The sequence below is a fragment of the Thunnus maccoyii genome, chromosome 17, assembly GCF_910596095.1.
Source record: "Thunnus maccoyii chromosome 17, fThuMac1.1, whole genome shotgun sequence".
Lineage (NCBI taxonomy): Eukaryota > Metazoa > Chordata > Actinopteri > Scombriformes > Scombridae > Thunnus > Thunnus maccoyii.
This window is the reverse complement of record NC_056549.1, coordinates 23,569,820-23,594,544: the sequence shown is the minus strand read 5'-3', so window position 1 is coordinate 23,594,544 and position 24,725 is coordinate 23,569,820. Positions and strand designations below refer to the sequence as shown.

Here is a 24,725-nt window from a genome sequence, read left to right as displayed (position 1 = left end):
GTGCATGAATGTGTGTGTTTGAGAGATTGAGAGAGCTGTGGCTAGCCCTAAACCATCAGCCTAGCGGCACTACAGTAATAACCACAGGAATCAGTCACTACCACAGGCAATGAGTGTGTGTGTGTGTGTGTGTATAATGTAGTGTGTGTGTTTGCATGTGTGTTCATGAGTGTATTGATCTACTTGTGTGTGTGCATTTGTATCCTCTCTTCCTGTATTTTGTATAATTTCCACCATTGTGCAAAAGAATGCTTGTGTTTCCGTACATGCAAAAATGTGTGTGTGTCTGCGTGTGTGTGTGTGTCTGCGCGCGCGCGCGTGTGTGTGTGTGTGTGTGTGTGTGTGTGTTTGTGTGTGTCTGTATGATTTATAGGCCTGTAGTCCAATCACGGCTCAGTTCTTGAACCCTACATCTGTCAATCCAACCTCGACAGTGATTGGTCGAAAGGTCTAAAGCCATCGGACAAGGCAAGGTCACCACGGATGGATGGATGGATGGATAGATAGATAGATAGATAGATAGATAGATAGATAGATAGAGTACATCTGCATACAAGATAATTTGCTTCTAACTATATGCAGAGAATGTGAATTATATCATTTTCAAAAAAGAGGAATGATAAAATGAACCTGCTCTCTATTTCTCCCTCTCTTTATAATGCTCCCTCTCTCTCTCTCTCTCTCTCTCTCTCTCTCTCTCTCTCTCTCTCTCTCTCTCTCTCTCTCTCTCTCTCGTTGCTGCAGGGTTGATTGGAGGTTTTGTCACGCCTGCTTTGACAGGCCGGGCAGAGCTCAGGTCCCAACGGTTTGGCAATTATCCTCTAACCCAGCAGCCTACTACTGCACAAATGCACACGTACACACACACACACATACATGGCCTGCATGTCAATACGTCAGAGATGGGGAGACAGGCTGTCTGTGTTTTCCATCTCCTTCTCTTTCACCCTCTCCACATCTGTCTCTCTCGCTCCTTCTCTCTCTTGCCATCTTGCTCGCTCTCTCTCTCTCTCTCTCTCATTAGCCGGATGCGTTCTTAGAGGGGAGGAAGGTGTGAAACTCTTAACATTCCACTCTAATATACAGTCCATCTTAAGCCATCCAGGGCCTGAACTCACACACACATGCACACACACTTATACACACACACACACACCGTAATCCTGGGAGATCAGAAGGGCTCCTCTTCCTCTTGCTAAGTAGCGTTGGACCCGTCTGCAGACTCGCTGACAGTCTCTCCAGCTTAGCAAATGTACAGCAGCTTGTCAAGCACAGGAAGTAGCTTAGGCTCTGGAATTAACTTAAACATGTGCTTTAGAAACATGGAGGAAGCTACAGCGTCCAGCTTCATGCTAAAGCTGCAATGAAACGTATAACTTTATTTCAAATGGTAACGAATCAATAAGATACTCTGCACATGGCTGGTCTTTGTCTGTCTGTGATCCTACAGCTCTGTCCCACTTCCTTGCAACACAGTAGTAATACAGTATGAGTATGTGCTATTGTATGTATTAATGTTGGTTATGATGTATTGTTTATGTAATGATTTGTACAAATAGGATGTCAAGTGCATGCATGGGACATTGCTGCCCATTTTAAATTTGAAAACAACCCAATTAAAGTCAAAAAAATCCCAGCTGGACCTATAATCCCTATTATAATAAAATCTAGAAAATCAAATCTGCACTGTGTCAGATTTAGCTGAAAAATGTAAGGTTTAATTGTTGAGATCTGGGAACGCAGCACCAAAGAAGTCTTGTTGTGTACAACTTGTCCTCTATCATCTGTGTGCTCATGCTTCTTCCCCAATCATTACACTATATTACATTCATTTGGAAGACCTACAATAAATGCATCCAATGCACATAGGAGCAAAACGTGTTCAGTAGTACAGTGTAAGTGCTTAGAGATTTTGTTTTTTTTTTTAAAGAAGTGAGACATAAGTAAGAGCAGTAGTAGCAAGAGTTGTTCAGTTGTTATCTGAAATGTAGGATTTTTAGCCCCTAGCAGAAGATGGGTAGAGGCTCTGCTGTCTGTCTGTCTGTCTGTCCCAGTCAGACATGATTGTAGGGAGGTTGCAGTGTTCCCAGATTTCAGCAGTTGATTAAGTGATTGCAAAGTTATCATAACTGATGGATATGAAAGCCAAAACTATGAAAATAAGACCCAAGTTGTCATAAAGCAGATATTTACTTTAATCATTGGCAAGTTCAGCTAACAAGATGTTCTAGTAGTAAATACTATACATTTACACCACACTTAAAAATTTAGCAATTTTATAATGCATGCTGGCATTTTTAGTAAACCAGAGTGAACACACCATATAGTCAAAAACAGAATCAATATATGCAATTGGGATTGATGCTGAGACAATTAGTCATTTTATCAACAAAAAATAAACTGATAAATTCAAGTAATTTTTTCCAAAAATAAATAATTTCTCCAAAAGTCTCCACCTTCTCCTGTGTGCTGGTTTGCAGGTTTTCTTAGTCTCATATCATCATGAACTGAATTCTTGGAGGTTTTAAAACTGCTTAACAGACAAAATAAACATTTTGAAGACAGCATCTTGGGATGTCTGGTATGATTGGACAATTAATAAAAAAAAAAAAGAATCAAGAATGAAACACACCACTGACCACACTCACGGAAAAAATGATGCACTCCAAAACATTTCCACTGCGCTGATGTGTTGGTTGTGGCAGTGTATTGTAGAGGCTAGCAGCCCAAACAGCAGAAAGCTGTAATAAATGAAACAAAGGGCTGAGCAGCAGTACAGAGTTGACTTCAGGTCACATGTTCGGTACTTGCCAGTTTGCTGGGCTTTCCATGTAGCGAGCTAGCGGTGCTGGATTATCCCACAGAGTTCATCAGACAGCTCATCAAGATGAGTGACAAGTGTAGTGGTGGTGACTGAGGGGATGAATTTACAGCAGGGACAGCAGGTGAATGTTATTAGCTAGCTGGGGGGGATAGAGCAGCAGCAGGGGTGTACTGAAAGGCCAGGACTGACATACTGCAGACAGGAATGTATAGTGGAGAGTAAACTCGATGCCAGTTAATTCTTTGGAGACACAGTTTTATTTTACAGAACAGTTCACCAACTGTTTTGAAGGTAATTCATTCACTAGATTCTGAGAGATTGTTCTCTCTTTCCTGTGGTTTTATACTGACTTGTGTCTGTTTACAAATTTGGAAGGTTTATCCAACCCAATCGCCAGAACAAAACGTTGGCATTGAACGTCTCTGAAACGTTTAATATCTATGTTTCAACACGTTTAATACGTTGCATATTAACATTTCAACAATGTGTATCATAGCAACATTTCTACAAATCGCAGCATATTAGCATTTCTATCCTTGAATAATGATGTTTTATGGTGTGACAACGCTGGGATTAAGGTCTAGTTAGGTTTAGGCACAAAGACCACTTGGTTAGGGTTAGGGAAAGATCATGGTTTGGGTTAAAATAAATAAAAAATAAAATAATAGGAAAGTCAGCTCATATACACTAAAAACACCTGGTTTTCTCGCCAGAAAAACGGCTGCAAATGTCCCACCTGCTTTTGTCGATTGAAATGGGAAGCGGGCATTGGTTTTGAGGTGGTCTTGAACCGTGCTCTCTGCTGATTTCCAACTCTCTGTGCCAAGAAACTTACTAACCATCCACCAACCCCTCCTCCTCCGAATAGGAAAGTCAGCTCATATAGATCGCATGTGACCTACGTCACTTTAGAAATGTTGAGATGATATGTTTTGTTGAAATGTTACTATGCTATGTATTACACGTGTTGAAATGTAGATATTCAACGTTTCTGTGGTTTGCAGAAACGTACAATGCCAACGTTTTACTCTGGCGACCAGGCTGGTTTATCTCAGTCTCCTAGTCAAACATCAAGACAGCATGGACTGAAACTGTAGACATTTTCAAACCTGTGGTTAGTTTTCTGTGGTCGGAATCAGTGGGTGAGTTGGTAAGCTTGTTGCATTTTCCCGTTAGTTCACTTTCTTTACACACACAAAATGCATCACTAAAGGTTATATGATGACATTCACTCAGCTCATTGCTTAGTTATGTTAGAAGTTGGGTCAGATTGAGGTGGTATTAAGTTCCCACCACAAACAAACTGCTCCAGAGGTGTTTTGGTCTACACCCGAGTATGATTATGTTCAGATCTGTCCAAATGAACTGCACCAACAGGGAAAACAAACTAGGAGCAGGCTTGAAAATGCCCTAAAGACATTTCAACACTTGTCCACAAGGCCTTTTCATTTCTGAAAAAATGTTTTTTTACCATGATTTCACATTAGAGTTGTTGACAGTCGATACAGTTATACGACTAAGGAAGCCTTTTTGGATTTGGTGGTAAAAAGTCTTCAAGTCAGCTTCAGTCCAGTGGATTCATCCTTTCTGTCTTGACTTTTTGACAGTTTAATTTAGCAGAGTGGAAATATTTGTCTCATGTCTAGAGTTTAATATAAAATGTAAATATAAAATAATCTTGTTTTATAAAACTATAAAAACATCTCACAACCCAAAAGGAAAACAGACCTAGTTTCAACTGCTATAATTTAAGTTTTGTTTTGAAATAATGCTACATTATTAGTACATTATTGAAACATGAGGAAATAATCCATGTTATGTCATGTGAGCAATAATTTTGCATCATATCAAGAAACCCCTGAATTCTACAATTGTTTTCACAGCCAGTTCTGAATAGGTTACATCAGTGGTTCCCAAACTGGGGGCTGTGACCCCTAAAGGTGTCACAAGATAAATCTGAGGGGTCACAAGATGATTAATGGGATAGGAGAGAATCAGAAACATATTCTTCCACACGAAATAATGTTTTTTTTTCAGACTTCTTTCTAATAACTTATTTTTTCTTCTGAAATAATGGAATTCACATCAGTTTGTGTACATTTCCATGACTGGACTCCTGGACACACTCACCTTTTAACTTCTTTAATCAAGTTGTTCATGTTCCTTTCCTTTTCCTGTTTTACAGCTTGGCACCATCGCCGCTTCTTGCTCAGCGCCCTGGGCGGTGTAATCGTCAAATCCATCAACACACTTGCCTCACATCAGATCAGCACGGCGCTCTTTGAAGGAGATGGACGCTGTAGCTTTATCAAACAGACAAAGCAGTGATCTTCCCTTCCGGCGTAAAACAACTACATACACCTTACACTGTAAGGTGTGTGCAGATGTTTTACATCTCCCTAGTTGTTTTGCTGTAAGGCTTACAGCAACAAACGTCTGTGTGTGTGTGTGTGTGTTAGTGTGAGTGTGTGTGGGTATGGAAGCAGAACAAGTAGATGGGTGTAATTTCATAGGTGTGTGTGCTTGTGTGTGTGTTCGTGTGTGTGTGTGTGTAGGCGGACCTTGCCTCAAGCTAAAGTCATTGAACAGTTAAGGAGTTCCTGCTACACTTCAGGCTAAAGCTGAAATGCAACCGTCTGACCACGCGTGAAATTACTACCCTTTCATGAGTGCAAAGCGCACACACACACATACCGACACACACACACACACACACACACACACAAAATTATACCTGGACCTTCCCACATGTATACTGTATGTACAGTATCTGCACACCTGTAATAGACAAGCAAACAAACACACACACACGTGATAAGAGAGTGTGCAGAAAGCATGTCATGGCTGTTAGTGGCAACATGGCATGGTGACATGGAAGTGTCTTAGAAGTGCTAATAGCCCTGCCATCCTCTCTCTCTCTCTCTCTCTCTCTGTGTGTGTGTGTGTGTGTGAGGGTGTGTGTTTGGTTTCAAGTCATTTTTGAACTGTACTGACGGAATATCTTTATTTATAGTACAATGCACTTTTCAAAACAACACTTACAAGATGCCTCATAACAAGCAAATAACAAAAAAACTACATCCGACTGAATGTATGGCACTGATACATTTTTGCACAATAGTTCTTTATTTTATATTTTTAGTATCTTCTTGTTATCTTTGCACAGTAGGAAATATTTCATAGCCATTGTCTTGTATAATGTGTATGTGACAAATCAAAAAAACGTATATCTATTTTCTTATCTAACAAAAACGCAAATTGAGATAATAAGGAACAAACATTAAAAAACAACTTAGAGAAGAACCTTAAGTCATGCAAAATGCATTAGAATAAACAAATAGCTACAGTATTTACAGCTGGTGCACAAAGTCAACTATGGGAATCACTGGAGGATTATTGGGATTGATTTACACCTGATTTGTCCAGTTGAAGGGAAATCTCTGAAGATCAATGCGTTACTTTAATGAGCTCTGTTACACTTTCTATCCATTTACAGAAATGTGTTGTTACAGTTATTATTAGTTATGAAGAGTTAAAGGAATATTGTTTTTTTATAACTTTTTTTGGTTGTGATAACATTGTTCTAAGTAATTTATATCTCAAATATAAAACTCAAGTTGTGATAAACCACAGATTTACTTTAACTATGTGATAATAACTGGTGTCATGCAGGAAATAAGAGGACCTGAAGTCACATACTGCACATACAGTATACACACATACTGCAGTTAAACCCTCCACACCCACACAGGTGTCCTCATTTATTCTGGCTGATGAGATTTCAGCTTCAGCTCAGGTTAATTATGTGAGATCACCAAATTACATGTTCCAATGTAATCAATACGGCCTATAGTACTGTGAAAATGTTCTTAGTGAGATTTTAAGATGGACATTAACCTTTAAGCTAAAAGAAATCCAAATAAACATAACATAACAATAATAAAGGTGTAATGGTCCCACACAAACAAGAACCAACTGTACAAACTCACACAGTGCTGAGAAGTCATCAGGAAGGGGTTAGTAAATATGCATAAGTGAAAACACCTGTGTACAGTAAGTGTAAGTCTACCACAAGTATGTAAACAATAAGGGCTAATGGGCCGTCCATGTTATGTAAGGTTTACAACTGCTGCACAAAAGTGAAAATCTTCAAAATGGGTTCAGATTTCAAACATTTTCTGTCTTAGGTTATGAAGTTCTTTGAAGGTTATGAAGTAAACTCTCTCTAAAGTAAACAAAAGCAGCTTGGTTTGACAGCACCAAGAATTCATCTCTTCAAGTCTTCAGAAAGTTGTTTGTGGTTGATTCATGTCACAGCAGTTCTATAGATATCTCTTCTTTCATGGTTAATTTACTTGTGTATAGTGAATATACTTGCAAAACAAACCTCCAGTCGCTTAATGACTATAGGTTTCCCATTAGTTCAGCTGCTAACTGATTTTAAACATTCAATAACACTCAGTCTGTCAATTGACACTAAAAACATTTCAGCTTACTTAGACTGAAAACTCGATACAGATTCCACTCATGGTTTCTATACACAACCTGTTTATCTATCTGTCAATCAATCTATCAACCTGTGCTAGGCATCTCTCTCTCTCTCTTTCTCTCTCTCTCTTACACACACACACATACACACAAACACACGCAGCCCTGTGTTGGTTCAGTAGGGTAATATGGTCTCAAGCCTTGCACCAGGCGGTGTGTCACAGTGCATTATCCCAATTTCAGATCACAGAGAGCATCATTTAGACACACACATACAGTACATTCTGCTTACACACACACACACACACACACTGAGCCATCACAGCAGTCGTCAGTTAGATTTGGTTCTTTTAAAGCGGAGCAGAAGTGTGGTAATGTCACAGCCTTGGGCGACAGACTACTAGCACCCTGACACCCATATTACTCCTTCCTTCTCCTCCTCCTCCTCCTCCTCCTCCTCCCCTACAGCTCACCCCACCCTCCTCTCTCCAGCCCGCCCGCCCACCACCAACACCACCTTCCACTTCCTCGCGGTGAACGCACTGAAACACACACACACATGCAGACTGTCACGGCATATCTAGCTCTAAAACTCCTTCTAGGTCTCTGTGTTTTTAATATCTCCATCTCAAATCAAGTGTGCTGTTTCTAGAGGAGCTCTGTGCTCTGCAGCTCAGAGAGAGAGAGAGAGAGAGAGAGAGAGGCTAAGATAGGTGCATTTAACATTTTATTGAGATTTTTTTTCTACCAGTTTTGAGAGATTATCATCTACACTTGAGCTGTTTTCATGTCTTTAGTGCGCAGAATCATAGCAGATGCCCTTATATTTGCTCGCTGTGTCTTTTTACATTGTATGATTGATTACTTTGGGTTCATTAGGTCAATAGTAATTCATCTTGATGTACAAAAATTGTCCAAAAAGTGACTCTATGTTAAGTTACAGTAGCATAAGGTTTTGTTTTTTTTTACACTGCATGTCTGTCACAAGGTTGTGTTTTAACTATGAGCACTCTCTACAAAAAGCTGTGTAATGTAACCACAAATTGGTTCCCTGGTGTCACACTGCAGCCGAGTCCTTTACAGTCAAGTTGAGTCAATTTATTTATGCAATTTAAATGTTGACCAAAGTGCTTCACAAAGAAATTACAGTTAGATAAAAACACAGACGTAATAATGAGGATCATGGGGAAAATTAATAAAATTGTAGAATAAAATAAAGCCAGGTAAAAACAAAAACTACAACTAAATGATTTATTCTGATTTGTCATTTCACTCACTTCCTCTCTATTGACCTTCATCTTTAACTTCAGTTTCTTCCACTGGATGTTGACAGTCAGATATTAAATCAGCCAGACTACTCATAAGATTACAGCAACAGTAAAAAAAATATATTTCTACAATCATATTGTGTCATTATTTCTCTGCAACTGTGGTAGAATTTCAATTTTTTGTCATTTTTTTTGGCCATCATTTCTATTTGTAATGATAACATTGTCCTTGCCAGGTTAATTGCTGAGATCTTTTACTGAGTCTGACAGAGAAAAAAAACACAAGCAGTCAAATGATCATAAAGATTTTTTGAGAAACTCCAGGTTTTTAGCCAAAAATTATTTAGAAGAGAAAATGAAGGCGAACAGTAAAATTATTACCCAAACTCTTTGTTGTAAACGTCTATCACAGCTTACCAACAGACTTCCTGGTACTTGTAGTTTATTTCCTGGTGCGATGAGGGATTATTACCAACATTTCATGTCAGTTTTAACCTCCAAATAAAGTGGTTAAGATAATCTGGCTATTTGATCAGGCTGCTCATGTTTCTTGCACGTTCTAACCTTATTCTAGAAATATTGTTATGTCCCAGATCCCATAAATTAGTCTGATGAGCATTATGTTATCATAACTGATGGAAATGGTGAGCAAAACTGTGGAAATAGATTGTTATTAACTGGAATTATCGGTTCAGATGCACTGAGTAAAAATAGCAGTTGTGGTAAGACTTGCTCACCAGCTGATGGACTGTGAATCACTGCTTCAACTACAGAGTTTTTCACCGAAAGTGGGGCTTAATCTGTGGTCAATGATGCAACGTTAGCATAACAGGAAGTGTATGTTAGCAGTAATGTTAGTTTTAAAGCTTATGTTGAGCTCCAATATCAGCCAAATATGTGGCACTAAGCTGCTTTTCACTTGTCTCCTTACCTCTGCCTCCACAAATGAGGCAATTTGGGAAATGTGATTTTAGCGCTCTGACACCGGTCAGAGCAAAACAGGAACTCTTGTGTCTCTGAACTGTGTTTACAAATCTGTGGATATGACATATCGACTGAGAGATTTATTCAGTTCAAACAACCTTGGCACTTCCAGTGGATTTTCCTCGGGTCCCTGGTCTGTCTAGTCATCGGTCACACTCCAGCTCAAGGACGGTGTGGGAAAACATTTGGGAGGAAAAGAAAAGACTGTTTCCAAATATGCGTGTGTGTTCATGTGCATGAGAGTTTTTTTATGGGTGAGGATGTCTGTGGTTGTGTTTTGTTGTCCAACTGCAGCAAGGTGTGTGTGTGTTTGTCTAGAAGTGTGCATGGAAACTTTTGTGTGTCCGTGTGTGTGTTAGATATGTGATAGCATGTTGGTGTGCATGCATGTATATTAGTTGATTTGCAAGTGTAGCTATGTGTGTGTGTGTGTGTGTGTGTGTGTGTGTGTGTGTGTGTGTGTGTGTAAGTGTGTGTGTGTGAGAGATAGACCATGGCCTGAGGTCATATCTGCGTCAGGCGGCTGCTAGAGCTCAGTGCCGGAGCATGATCCCCTACGCTTTTAATTAGACACATTAACATACACACACACATACAGTGCACACAGAAAGAAACCAACACACACACCCACACACACACACTTCACTTTCTCACTTCATCCTCTCTCTCTCTCTTCCTCTCTCTGCCTCCCACAATAGGCCTGTTGCATGACCCGAGGCTATGCCGACCACACCACATTAAAACCTGGACTAATCAACCTCATACTCTCATGGACACTTACCCACACACACACACACACACACAAGCCCACCCACATGTGAGTGCACACAAGTCGCACACACCCTCAGACACACACACACACAGCTTGTTAATTCTCCAAACAGAACATGAAAACAGAGTCACGGTGGTTACAGTCTGATTAAATGTGGTGACTGTGGCGAGGAGTAAATTAAACCTTGAATACGACCAAATAAACAACAGGACCGACTCGGTTTGGGAATAAAGAAGGTTGCAGGAATGATTCAATATGTCCCCTTAAGCTTTTTAACTGTACATCGTACACTTGTCAAGAGAAAAAAAAAAAAAAATTCCTGCCTGTGGTCAAATTGAACCAATCACCCACTGAGTAAAAGTATAATCATGGTGGTAAAAGTATTGCAAAATAATACCACCGTGCTCGACTGCAGGTGGAAGCAAACAGAAAAGATAAACTATACATTTTAGATACATACATACATACATTTTAGACTGTATATTAGAGATTTATAACAGTAGCCGACCTTTGAGGGAAACTACTGCTACATACTATTCTTTTTCATTCTGCTTGATGTGAATGATTTACTCATTATATAGAAAAACTCTGTCCATGCACATATTTTAAGTACTTCAGGCCAAAGTTAAACCAGAAAGGTGGCCTGAAAAATCTCATTTCTGTTTACAACAGACAGATTAAGTAAGAAGTTTGCCTGCTTTTTCCTCTTATACAAGTGAGAGTATTTGTTTACAACCTGTAAGATTGTGTGCTTGTGTTCCTCACTCTGATGGATTCTGTTGGTGCCTGAAATGTTATTTTAATGGAGGATAGGAATCACATGGGAAATCTTCAAAGTAAGACCCAGGCTGCCAGAAGAATGTACATTGTCTTTAGGGTTAACAGACTGTAAAAGGGGAATTTTTTATTCTTTTCACTTCTTTGGTATATCCTCAGACCTCATCACCTTTCACATCTGGCCACAGATACAGGACTCTAAAATGTAGGAGAACCCTCCAGAATACCTCATTGAACTTATGTGTATGCGCACGTGTATGAGACGATATATATAGAATGTGTATGTACATATATGACCTCGTGTCCATTGTATGTATTGCAGGTATCTGTATTTTATTCATGTGAGACAAGAGCATGTGCAGGCTTTGAAAACAAATTTCTCCAGTGGGAAAAACTGACTACCTTTCTATCTCGATACATATGAGACAACATACTGATTTGAAGGATACAGATTTTTGAAGGCTCACATCAGTTTGTGCATCACAGCTGATACTGTAGTTTGTTTGTTTGGCTATTTATCTGCTAAACCGTTAAAAAAAAACAAAAGTATTTTATTCTTGTCATAATGTGCATCATCATTTTTAAACCATAGCACCCTAAAATCACACTGAAACATTTCACATTTGGAAATTACATGTGTGTCTTAAAAACCCCACGTGATAAAAGACAAAAAGATTTTTAAAAAAAAGATCATTTCCCATGTGAACTGAAACTGAAGTTCATGCTCTCACACCACGTTCAAATCTGTCCAGGTTCAGGTCTTTCCATGGATTTGACAAATAACAGAATGAAGCATTTCAGACAAACTGGATCTATATCTGATTTTAAATTAAAAGTCATCATCAGCTCAATATCTTGATCTAACCCCGGGTCAATGTCTTTACTTGAGGATTTAACAGACAAAATATAGATAGATGCACTTGACTGTTGGGAGGTATCAATACCGGAACCTCCCTCATTTGCATGTTGTTTTTCTGCACACCAACAGACAACCTGCATTAACTGAATGTCGGATATTTGGTATCATGTGACCTCTGAAGTTCACCTCTCAAATGAATAGAAAAAAATGAAGAAGCAATCAGTAACCCACAGAAACCTTTTTCAAATCAGCGGACTTGCCTTGCTTCGTTGAAAATCAGAAGCTTTCCACCGGCTGGTTGCTTGAGGTGTGGACGTAACAGTAGCCTCGGGGTGCATAGCCAGGGATCCTTGAGGCTGCCATAAGGAAGTATTGTGAGTAATAGAGGCATGCACTGGCCACTAACCTGCAGCTAAATACACCGGGAGGCACACACACACTGTATAGACTCAGCGTCTTTGATCCATAAACACATAGACACACACACACAGGCTCCTGATAAATCTGCATATCGACAAAACAATTAAATAATATTGCACTTGTTTCTCCATCACACATATTCGCATAATTACTCACAGACAGGAAAATATGAGAATACACACTCATTACCTCCACATGTATAGTCCATGTATCCCTGTGAGACAAGACCACATGTTGATTAAAAGTAGATGACTTACATTTTCTTTAAAGAAATATACTTAAATTGGCCCAAATATCAGGCAACCTTGAATATAAGATGACTGAATCTCCCCCTCCCCCTTTTTTTTTTTGAAACAACTGTTTTTGAAAATAAGAAATATTTTATCAGACTAGTCTCCGTCTGGAAATTTTCTCTGAAATACTATTTGTCCAAGGATAAAAAAAACCCTCATCCTTGAAGCATTATTCTCTCAAAAGTTAAACTTTAAAGGCGAAACAATTCCCTTAAAGCAATATATATATCGCATATAAACCTAAAGTAGCTTTTCAAGTGTGGTTTGCCACTCTGTTTGTGCTTGCACACTCACCTGTCAAGCTGTTGGAGTTGGTTAAAATTATTGTCTCTGTCTCTTGAGCTCCTCTTCATGACACTCTGTGATATTAACTCTTGTCTGTTTGACAGATGATTCGGTCCGTTTCTGCAGTGAAGACGTTGTAAGGTAAGTGTTCCAGCCGTTTTCACTGTTAGGAAAGAAATGTGTTACATGAGCCATCAGAAAAAAAGCCCCCTTTTTCAAATGTAATATCCACAAAACATATTGTCTAGTATTCCATCCAATGTAGTGACTTTGTGTGGCTGTCTATTAATATGGCAAAAAAAACTAACAGGTGGAGGAAAATGCTGTTTTTTATTAGAACTGTTTTTATTATTATCATTATTCCTGTCAGGTTTGATTGCAGTCTACTAACATTTTTAAAAATGTCTTTCCAACCTTGCCCTGTTGGACGCCAACCTCATGATGTCACAGCATCCTTAAGTCACTTAGAAAAAATGTATCACAATTGATATGAATGATGACCAAAACTAAATAAATACTTCTTCTACAAGGTTTGTTAAAATGGGACGACAAATAACTTCCTTGTGTATGTAGTGAAACCTAATATCTTAATCAAAACACTGCTGGGCATATATATGTAATGGGGTCACATGCACAATAGACTCTTGTCTATATAATTACACAAAATCTGTCAAATTATATGATTTAAAAGCCTCCTTTCTTCTTCTATGGTCCTCGTTTTGCCCCCTTCACCTCTCGCCTTTGTACAATGTTCTTTTGGGAGAGGTCGTTGTTGATGATCATAATCCATCCCATTGTTTCTCATAGATTACTGTGTATAATTTTTGTTCCCAGTAGTGTTATAATGTCTGTCTCCACCAAGTGGTAACTACCACAGTTGGAAACTGAAGCCAATGCAGAAGTCCCTGACTTACCTGCTGCTCTCCTCGGCTCCAGGACTCACAGTGAGTTGAACTTTTGTCTCAATATTTAACTAAGTTTAATGTTACTTGAGTATGATACCTGACCTGTTAGCACACTTTAAAGAAGCTAATGTTACACCAAGTATGCACCACTCTGATTCCAAGGTAGTGGGGCGTGAAAGGTAGTGGGGCGTGTTTCCAGAGCGTGAAAGGCAACAGCCTGCACTTATTTGGAAGCTCCTGGCTCCAAATGGAAAAGATGGTGCCGACCGTAAGCAGCAACTCAGAGCTTCAAGCCGGCTCCAATGCAAAGCAATGGGTGACATCACACCTCGCTACGCCCATCTTTATATACAGTCTGTGGTCTCCACCTGTCAGCATATAGATTTCAGCATACTGGCCCTTAAAAACAGTTGTCTTTAAGTTGAGTGTTGTTAGCTTAAAGTAGCTAATTCTCATTTTTTCTGTATATTTGTTTATTTGTGTAGAAGCTAGAGCAGCTAGTATTATTGACATGGAGGTTCTGCTTTATCATTTGTCAGAATCTTCATGTATAATCACATACATCCATATTAGCTGTGGTACTTCTGAGTTTTGTGTTTTTTACTGAGCAGTTCATTTTACACACTATATACAAAAACAAACTCTAAGTCAGGCTATAGTGAGGTGACTGATGGTAAAAAATAAATTTAAAAAAAAAGCTATGAAAGATTTTTGTTTGGACTTCATGATATTTTTGGTTAAAGTTATGCGCTTGCAGCTGTGTAAACATAGACAGTACAAACACACACATACGTGATGGGGCAGTAGGCAATCGGACATGAAGGGTAGAAAAAGCTCGATGGTTTACGCTCCGAGCACCTCTCACCTGGAAAACTAATGATTATTGACTTCCCTCTAGCGAGCGTTGGGGACGTTCGCCTCAGGCCCTCGACCTGCTCCCCCGCGTTCCCTCAACACACAAACACCAATACACACACACACACACACGCCCACATGCCCACATAAGCTACAGAACTACAGTTGACACCAGACACATGCAGCCTCAGAGGCAGAAGGCATCGGCCATTTAGCGTCGCTCTAACGGAAACCACGCACACACACATTTAACATTGAGAGGCAGGGGTTAGCGAGGAGAGGAGCGGGGGGGTCAAAGAAGAGTTAGAGAGTGGGGAGAGGGGGGGGAGCTTTGTTGTCTGTCTTTTTTTTTTTTACCCCCAGTAGCTGCAGCATTGCCTGGGGGGCTTCAGCCCTGCCACTCCCCGCCAGAGGAGAGAGGCTGTCACTATGCGTCTGTGTCATTGTGTGTGTGTGTTTATGTGAATGTGCATATCAGCATTGTACATGTGTCTGTGCTTTTCCATTCGTGTGTGTTTCAGTGTGCAAGTGTGTATTTATGTTTTAGTGTATAAGAGTGTGTGTGTGTGTGTGTGTGTGTGTGTGTGTGTGTGTGTGTGTGTGTCACTCCCGCTCTGTGTCAGCTGCTTAAAGCTGCCAGGCCACATTGTGTCCTCTCTCTCTCTCTCTCTCTCTCTCTCTCTCTCAGTTTCCCTCTCTCCCTCGCCTGGCTCTGATTGGTCAGTTTGTTGGTTTCCGGTGGTAACCGAGGCGTTAATAAGCCAAGAAGGAGGAGAGAGCAGCAGTGTAGCAGTTAACAGTGTTTTAACAGGAACTTCTCTCAACTGTTTCAAGAATTGTCTAAAGTGGATTTTTTTTAGATTTCTGCAGATCCTTGAGGCAATTCAAAGAGTGGCCCTGCTCAATATGAGCAATAGTAGTAGTAACTATAGTCATAATTTATTGCAGGAATAATTTGGGAAATATATTTATTTGCTTTCTAGCTGAGATTTGATGAGACGAATGATACCACTCTCATGTCTGTGCAAGTATGGAGTTGGAGCAGGGACGCAATTAGCTTAGTTTAGCATAAAGACTAAAGCAGGTGAGAACAGCTAGCCTGGCTCTGTCCAGAGGTAAAAAAGTATATAACTAGCACCTCTAAAGCTCAGAACAGCTGGGTGTAGTGGCCTCCTGGACTCTTGTTGTTGCACAAACAGACTTCAGCAATGTTGAACAGAAGTGCCGTTGTTGGTCAAGGAAATGTTACACCCCTTAACTCCCTCTAAAATCACAAATTTTCATTTTTACATTTACGTTTTGTATGGATTAAATAAACAAATGAATTCGATTTAGAAGTGCTGGTTGGTGTATCTTTTAAATTTTGGACAGAGACAGGCTAGCTTTTCCCTCCTGCTTCCAGTCTTTATGCTAAGCTAAGCTAATTGCCTCACAGCTCTAGCTCTAGACATGATGATGATATCAATCTTCTCAGAAAGAAAGAAAGAGAATAAGCATATTACCCAAAATGCTGACGTATTCTTTTAAGAAAAAAATGCCAAATATTCTGTGGTTGCAGCTTTTCAAATGTGAAAATTAGCAACTTTTCTCTGTTTTATATCAGTGTATATTTAATGTATTTGTGTTTTGAACTGTTGATTTGATAACACAAACAATAAGAGAGGCGAGACATTGGGCTCCGTGAACTTGCCATGGGCATTTTCACTACTTTCTGTTGTTTTTGTTGAGATCAAAGCAAGTCTGTGTATTTTTCGATGAGCAACTGCAACCATGGCATTTTAATTACACTAAAACATATTGTAAAGGTGTCTTCATACAGAATGCAAAGCTAATTTTTGCCTCACCTCATTCACGCTGGACCGTTGGACCATGTTTATTCACCCCAAACAACCAAAATACCAACTGTACATTAGCCATGAGCTAGCTAGCAACAGCTACTCTAGCTGCATATAAGGTCAATTCATCAGACCCACTGGAACCAACAAATTGTGCAACCTCGCCTCTGCCACTTTTCGCTCGTCGATATTGACGTGTCGATAGCAGCTGACAAGGACGCAGAGATATTTACATCACAGTGTCAATAAGGAATGGCCACTGCGTGTGTTTCCCCATAAATATCCTTCTTCGCCCTCATATAAATAACTTCCAACCCCTGAACTCTAGTTGGTGTCTCTGTTGCTAGCTAGCTTACAGCTAATGTACATTTACATGTCTCAGCAATATCTATCTAGAGTTTTTGCAATAGTAGCTACATTGGTCACCATAAGCTACAGGTCATATCAGACGTAAACCTCTGTGTGTGTTGAATTGTGCCAGGGTGTGTTTTAATGAATTCATATTGCTTTTCATTTGTAAAAGAAAGAATGTTTTATTTCTATTTAGTCTCACTTTAAATAATTAATCAGTTAATTGGAAAAATAATTAACAGAATTATCAACAATGAAAGTAATCATCGGTTGCAGCCTTAATCGAGTTCTCTTTTTCCAATTAGGGAAGGTGTGAAGATACCACTACTATCTGCACATGTACAGTACAGCCAGTTCTCCAAGTCAATAATAATTCAACACAAATGCACCGATATGCAAACTGAGGCTCTATGTGTTTATTTGGAGATTTGTATTTGGAGACATGAAAACATGAGAGAGCCTCTGCTCGGTTTGGACAGCTTGAATTAAAAATATCAGCAGACTGACAGACACTGGCCTGTTTTTATTGTCAGTAAAAGTATCAGTTGACTGATGTGAGGTTGCGGTTCTGTGTCTGCTGCCGTCTGTCTGGGATGTCTGGCTGGATTCAAAACGTCTGTGCAACGTGAGGAGGTTTCCCACAACTGACAGATGTGTTAAAGCCGAATCGCCCCCCCGAAACCCAGCCGCGTCACCTCCGACACGCCGCTGTCAGCTTCCCCCTGACAAGCTCTGGATGTGAAATGTCTCTCTTGCTTAACTCAAAAGAAAGCAGCAGTTTCTTAAGCATTTAAAAATGTTTTAGTTGCTAAAGTAATTAAGAGTACTGAAATTTCAACAACTCTCATATTTTGTTTCCAGCTGGAAGAATAATATATTTGATATGGTGTGTTATCAAAGAAGAAATGAAAATTGGGTCGATTTAATGAGACTGTTTTACCCAAAACATTCTCATGATACAATTTTAGATCCTTACAGCATTTGACTTGAAACTAGACAAACATTAATGACTCATTGCAACTCCAAACAGCATAATAAAAAACTTTCACACCCTTTAAATACATGTAAACCCAGCATTACACAGAGAATCATGCATACAGTTTTACTATTAAAAACACCTTCAGGTCAGTATATCAAAATATACTGTAGGGTAGTAATGGACAGATGCTGAGTGAATGTGCATCTCCACCCTCCAAATACTTATTATTTTAATGATGATAACAGTGATGAAATGATCTGTGAGTGATCGGATGTATCTTACATTTCAAAGAGGATTCAAGGGCATAGATGTGATGACAAGATGCGTCATAGAACTCTAATAATTTTTGCATTGCGGACCAACAGGGATCCATGATACACTATCTGTCATTGTTCTTCACCTGTGTTGCATTTGCATTCGTTCACAACTTATCTTAGGTTTTGTCTCGGTGTAGATGTCACAGATATTTTCATGTTTGACTGTGAGAGGAGAGACAGCAGTGGGAACAATAGTTTAGAGGACAACAAGGGCAATGTCATAAATATATTGCATGTATTTCTGTTATTTGGGTTTTGAGCTGTTGGTTGGACAAAACAAGTAATTATAGAGCTGTGACCTTGAGCTAGGGGTACTTACATGTCCATGTTCACATTCAAAACATGAACATGAACACCACTGTTAGGTTTACAACTATTAACTATTATTACTGTTAACTATTACTGACTACTTAACATAAGCGTATGTTTGTATTTTTCTTTAGTGTCAAATGACCTCTTTCTGTTCCAATCCTTGTACTGCAGCTGACTGTCCATCAAGACACAAAGAGGGATTTTTTTTTTACTAAAAAGACCTATCAACTATCAACTTTATTTGACTAACTCAGACTGCTGAAGCCTCATATAATCTTCAAGTAAACTTTTATTTTGCTCAGAACTAGGACTGTGGATTTCGTACCCCATCACTTACATCGTAAACCCATTATGAAGAAATTTCAGAATGTCAGTATGATTACAGCAAGCAAAACCTGTTTCAATGTTCATATGAGCACCTGACTGTTCTAAGACAGGCTTGAAAATTGTGAACCTGTCCTTTAAGTACTACAATGTACTACATTATGTTAAATGCAGTAGGTTTTGACATATGCTAATGCTGCTAATGTCTAGATTGCTGACAAAATATTAGTCACAGAACAAAATAATTTCACATCCTATTCATGTCTGCACATCCTGTCAACAAATGTGACATTATCCTTGTCACTGATTTACCAGCCTACCAATGAACAGAGTAGAGAGGTGAGAATAAAGGGACATGTGGAAAGACAGGGCAGACTTTTAACTCTTTTAATTCTGCTGGAGGAAGCTGGTTAACCCTTAAGTGTTTTGCCCTGAGGACATCCATGAAAACTTAATCGACCCCACCTGGGACGGGCACCAATGACTGCACATGTATGTGTGTGTGTGTGCGTGCGTGCATGGAAAGGTTGCGAGCTGTGGTCAGTGAGGTATGCAGGTCTATGTCTTATTGATGAGTGGCTGGCGGTGGATGGGCGGAGTCTGTGGTGAGGTGGCAGCACCACAGAAGAAGAAGAAAAGAGCGAATCAGGAGATGAAGGCATCCGGAGGACCATATGCACCCGTTCAGATCGGTTAGCATGCCCAAAGGCATGAGAGCTTTAATCTGAATATGCCAACTTTGTACTGCATGCAAAACCGCCATAGTAGCTGCAGGTCAATGCGGTCTGTTCTGGTTTTCTGTGTGTCTGTGTGTGTGTGTGTGTGTGTGTGTGTGTGTGTGTGTGTGTGTGTGTGTGTCTGTGTGTGTGTGTCCCTGCAACAATGAGTGTGCCTGTCTGCAGACATTGATACATTCGGTGTCTGATGGTCTGCTGCTCATCAATAGCATTGATCACATCCTATCTTATCTATTCTGTATGGTAATGTATTGAAGCTAATGAGACACACACACACATACACACACACACACACACACACACACATACACACACACACACATCCAGAGCTCATCCCACCTGAGAGGTAATTTCTTTCTCTTGCTGAGAGGCACCAGAACAAAACATTCATTTATTATTCAGAAATATATTATTCATCTATTCAATTAGCTACTGTTCTCCTCAGCCAACCTAAAGAATCAATGTGGGCAATGGATATGATATGCACAGTCCATCGTCTGACATGCACACACACACGCACACACAGGGAGAGGTCAGTTAGACTGTGATCAGAATTCGTAATGGACTCTCCAACCGAAAACCACAGAAGAAAACTAACAGGCCAACAGCGACACTGATTCTTACACACACACACACACGCTAACAAACAGATACACATGAAGACGACACAGACAAGACATACAAAGAGGAGGAAAAGGTCAGACTGTGTAACTGATGAACCACAAGGACATTTCAGGAAGAGTTTCAGTATTTTTAATGTTTGTAATCTGTAGGTTATTTTCACTGTCGATTATTTTCTTGATTAATCATTTTGTCTATAGAATGTCAGCTAATATAAAATGCCATCACTACTTCCCAGAGGCCATAGTGACGTCCGAAACCTAGAGACACACACATTACAGAAGAACCAAGAAAAACAGAAAATATTGCCATTTGAGAAGCTGTAATGATTGAATTTATGTTTTTTAAAAATGACTGAGACGATGAATCAATCATCAAATTTAGTCAATAAATCTTCTCAGCTCTTGTCTGATGCGATTTTAGAGAATTTCTAAACTGCAAAGAATAAAATTCTGTTTTGGTATGATCACGGTAAAATTTAACAAGATATTTGCTATCGACATCTTCAGCCCCGAAAAATACTGAATTCACGATCAGACTTCCACAACACATGTCAGCCAAACATCGGCTACGTTACAAGCTTTCAGAAAGAGAGTGTGGTTTTAGTGTCTTAATAAAAAGATGATACAATGTTTCTCACACTGCCTGCAATTGTAGAAAGACAGAGGAAAAAAATGAAGTGTATTGATCTGAGCAATTACCCTCTTCAACTCTGTCGTTTGTACATCGTACTCCTACACTGTGCATTGTAAATAACAAGTAGAAAGTCAAGAGGTTGTGATATGTAACACTGTAAACAGAACCACGTCTGGGGACTGAAAACGTGATCGCTCTTATTAGTCTTTGGAGCTTTTTCTTAACAAATAGGAATAAGATACATCAGGCTTTGGATACACACATAATACTTGTGAGTAGATCAATTCACTGTTAGTTCGGCTCTACACATGAGATTTGTTGACAATAGATAAATACAGAAAATCGCCATGCTCTCTTGTATCACTCCAAAATTTAGAACATGAAAACAGCAGCTCAAAAGACAAAATGTAAGTAATATGAAATTATAGGAACTTCACATATGCTGTAGGTGACATAATAAGTTGCTGTTTTGAACCAACAGGGACAAGGCCTACTTTCACTGTTTACATAGTGAAATGAAGGCTCAGCGGATGAATATGTAGTCGAAAAGCTGTACCAAAATTAAACCTATACTGAGCTAATTTCATTTTTATACCGCAGCCAATGATCTATCAGGGACACATGAATGGATTTCTCAGACAACGAACGTAACAGTAGAACCATCTCCTAAAAACTGTATTTATTTGAGTTGATTCATTAACCAACAACTTTTAGAGCACAAACTGTTCATCAAAGACACACGCCCCCCACACTGTGACACTGACCTGTGTGTCAGCGTGTAACAGATGTCAGCCTCCACATCACTTTGGCATAAAGCCTTGACAAAGCAGAGTCGTTTCCGATAGGAATTAGCCAGAGGTTATATCCCCATTCGTCATATTTATCAAAAGAAAAAGAATCATCCATTTAATATCGTGCATTGCTCAGAGCCACCCATCATCAGACTAGATAATGTTGAAGAGATAAAGAAAGAGATGGGGAGTGACAGACAGAAAGAGAGAGATTGGAGATAGAAGAGAATAAAGAGAGAAAAGTGTATGTGTTCTTGTGTGTGAGCGTGCACAGCAGTAAGTACGCCTCTGATAGAGACATTGGGCCATTTTTTGTCCCTCCTCGGAGGGGATAATTATCTTTTGCATATTCATATATGCAAACACAACATGAATAATTTCCCTCTCCACCTTCCTCTCGCTCTCTCTAAAGGTTACCTCATTAATTACAGCCCAACAATTAGCAGGAAATATTTTTATAATTAATTATTTGGTGTTTCTTTGGCGCCAGTGTTCGTGCATAACTTACAGCGGGGTCAGAGCCCAGGACAGCTGTTGAGGGTGTCTGTAGCGAATGGCGTGCCCATGCTAATGCGATATATGTTTGTCGTGTGCAAGTGTGTGTGCCGAGAGAGAGAGAGAGAGAGAGTGAGAGTTGGGTGTATTACAAAATAAAAACACATCAGCATACTCGCCATCAAGGCAGAAGCAAACATGCTCACACAAATACAAGCAAATCAACGTGCATGTCAAGACAAAAACATGTGCACACACAGACCAAACACCCTCTCTTTCTCCCTCGTACTCACACACACACACACACGCAAACACACACACATACACACAGCGGTCTGAGTGTTGGTTGTTGCCTGTGGGCCTGTGGTCTTTGAACTGCCTCTCAGACTCCAGTCTGTCCAAATTCACTATGAGAGATCCCGCTCTCTGCCTGCCTAAACTACTGCAACTCAAACACACACAAAGAAAGAAACACATGCACACACATACCCAAAGACAGGCAGAAAGGCAAACACTTGTACTGACACACACGCACACACACACACACACACATACACTGATGGAAAATACACTTCAAATCGCTGCACCTTAGCTTCTGCCTGTAGAAGTTCTTAGAAAGTTGGTCTTGGTTTTTACCTGAAGTCTTGTAGAAATAAAACATTCAACATTCTCACCAAAAACACCAGATAAGAAATTATTTAAAAGATCATTCACAAACCAGACATAAACTGGGGATTGCTTATAGCACCATAAAACGTTCAACTATTGTAAACACCTAAAGAAGCAATCACACCAATATGCTTCTTTTTTCCCCCTCAAAAAGGAACATTTTATGGTCATACTCTAGAGCTCCATATGTATCCAAATAACATTTCAGGCACCTGGCCTTCATCAAAATGAGATAATAAACTGAAGTAATATGATGTTTTCTGTTTTTCTACACTGTTTTTATGTTTTTTTTCACTTTCTCATTTTCACTACTTCCTTGGTGAGCGTTATTCCATTATGTGGACTTTGCCTTTGCTTTGTCTAGTTGAAAGAAAAAACTAACTACAGAGAATTTATAGTAATAAAAGAAACACTAAGATTATCTACAAATTTCAAAAACATTATTCAAGGTTTTCTCCATTCTGGCTTTGTAAATGTGACAAAGAGTCACACAACTAGATGTTGTTCACTGCATTAGTTGGAGCCTCTTCAGTGGTGTTGGTCATCGTGGCCGCTCTCCCCAGAAAACTAGAGATGCAAACTGGGAGGTGTAAAAGTAACTTTCATTTCCTGCATAGGCAATGTTATGTAACTGGTAGCTGGAGTACTTTCAATGCTTGGATAGGACAGTCTACAGGTTGAATCATTAATAAAAATAAAGGAAATGTTTAAAAAACAGTTTTGTCCAAAAATATCTGGTTCTATGAGTAAGAACAAAAGTCAACTAGGACTCCACTCAAGGACCATTCCAATAAAAAAACATCCAATCACAGAGTTTAAAATTCTATTGAAGCTAAGATTACGCTTTGCAATAAACTAATATTATACAGTATTAATTAGATACATTTAAAATACAGTCAAACACAAAGATTGTCTCTGAAAAACCTTGGCTGTGTCTGAAATCACTCCCCTGCTCACTCATTCACTACTCCCTCTATGACACTCTAGTTTACTCAGTAGTGAGCAGCAAGTTGAGATTTAGACACTCAATAATCATCATTTTATTCCATCACTGACAGGTGTAGAGTTGCACAATGCTACTTTTCACATCTATAAATGTGATGCATTGCAATATGGGATTGTTTGGAGAAAGTAGTGCACATGCAATGAGCACTACTTTGCCATGACACTGAAATTGGGACACCCAAATAAAATGGTGGTCAGTAAATATAGTGTAGTGTAGTGTCATAGAGAGGGGTGAGACATGATATTGCTTTAATACATATATTTCCAAAGCTATTCGATCATCAGACAAGCACTTGTATACTGGTATACTGGCCCCCTAACCAGGAATTAAGAAACTCCTTTTTTCACTGAATGTAATTTATTTTCAGGAGGCCTGTAAAACACATAAAATTGCAATGCAACCATACAGACCACATGTTGAGACACTACGGGAAGCTGTTGTTTTTTTCATTATCATCGTTGATATATTGAGTCAACAGGTGTTTAGTGTGATGAAAGCTCCAGTTCTGCTCACAGAATTGAATGCAAAGTGAACAATATGACATGATACAGTACGAAAGGCTATAATACTTTACTGTCACATTTCCCTTCTCTCGCGTGAAGGCCTGGCATCTTCTCACTTTGAGGCTGTTTACACTTGGCTTTAAAATGCGTTTCGGTGATCCGAGACATATCACTGTTCACGCCTGTGTCTATCATGTGTCTCCAAGGTGTCCAGCTGACCACTTGTGTGCAGATTTCCTTGCTGCCTATGTCACTTCCGCTAGAAGGTCAAATGGCTCCGCGCACAGTTATTATGTCAGACAAGCACCAGATTTCTTTAGCACAGGCTAGCTAAGAAAACAGAAATGTTTCAAGAACTGTATACATGTATGGGCTATTCCAACTGTTGACACTGGCAGGACAAAGTCATTTGGTATTGG

At 39.5% G+C, this 24,725-nt stretch overlaps 1 long non-coding RNA gene across 6 annotated transcripts in view; it reads left to right on the top strand.

Annotated features, from left to right (window-relative positions):
* The first annotated feature begins 13,653 nt into the window (after window positions 1-13,653).
* Window positions 13,654-24,725, top strand: part of LOC121882226 — a 79,612-nt gene continuing 68,540 nt past the window's right edge. For all 6 annotated transcript variants that reach the window (XR_006092054.1, XR_006092049.1, XR_006092050.1 and 3 more), the window contains exon 1: window positions 13,654-13,914. This is a non-coding gene — a long non-coding RNA (uncharacterized LOC121882226). The remainder of the gene's footprint in view (window positions 13,915-24,725) is intronic.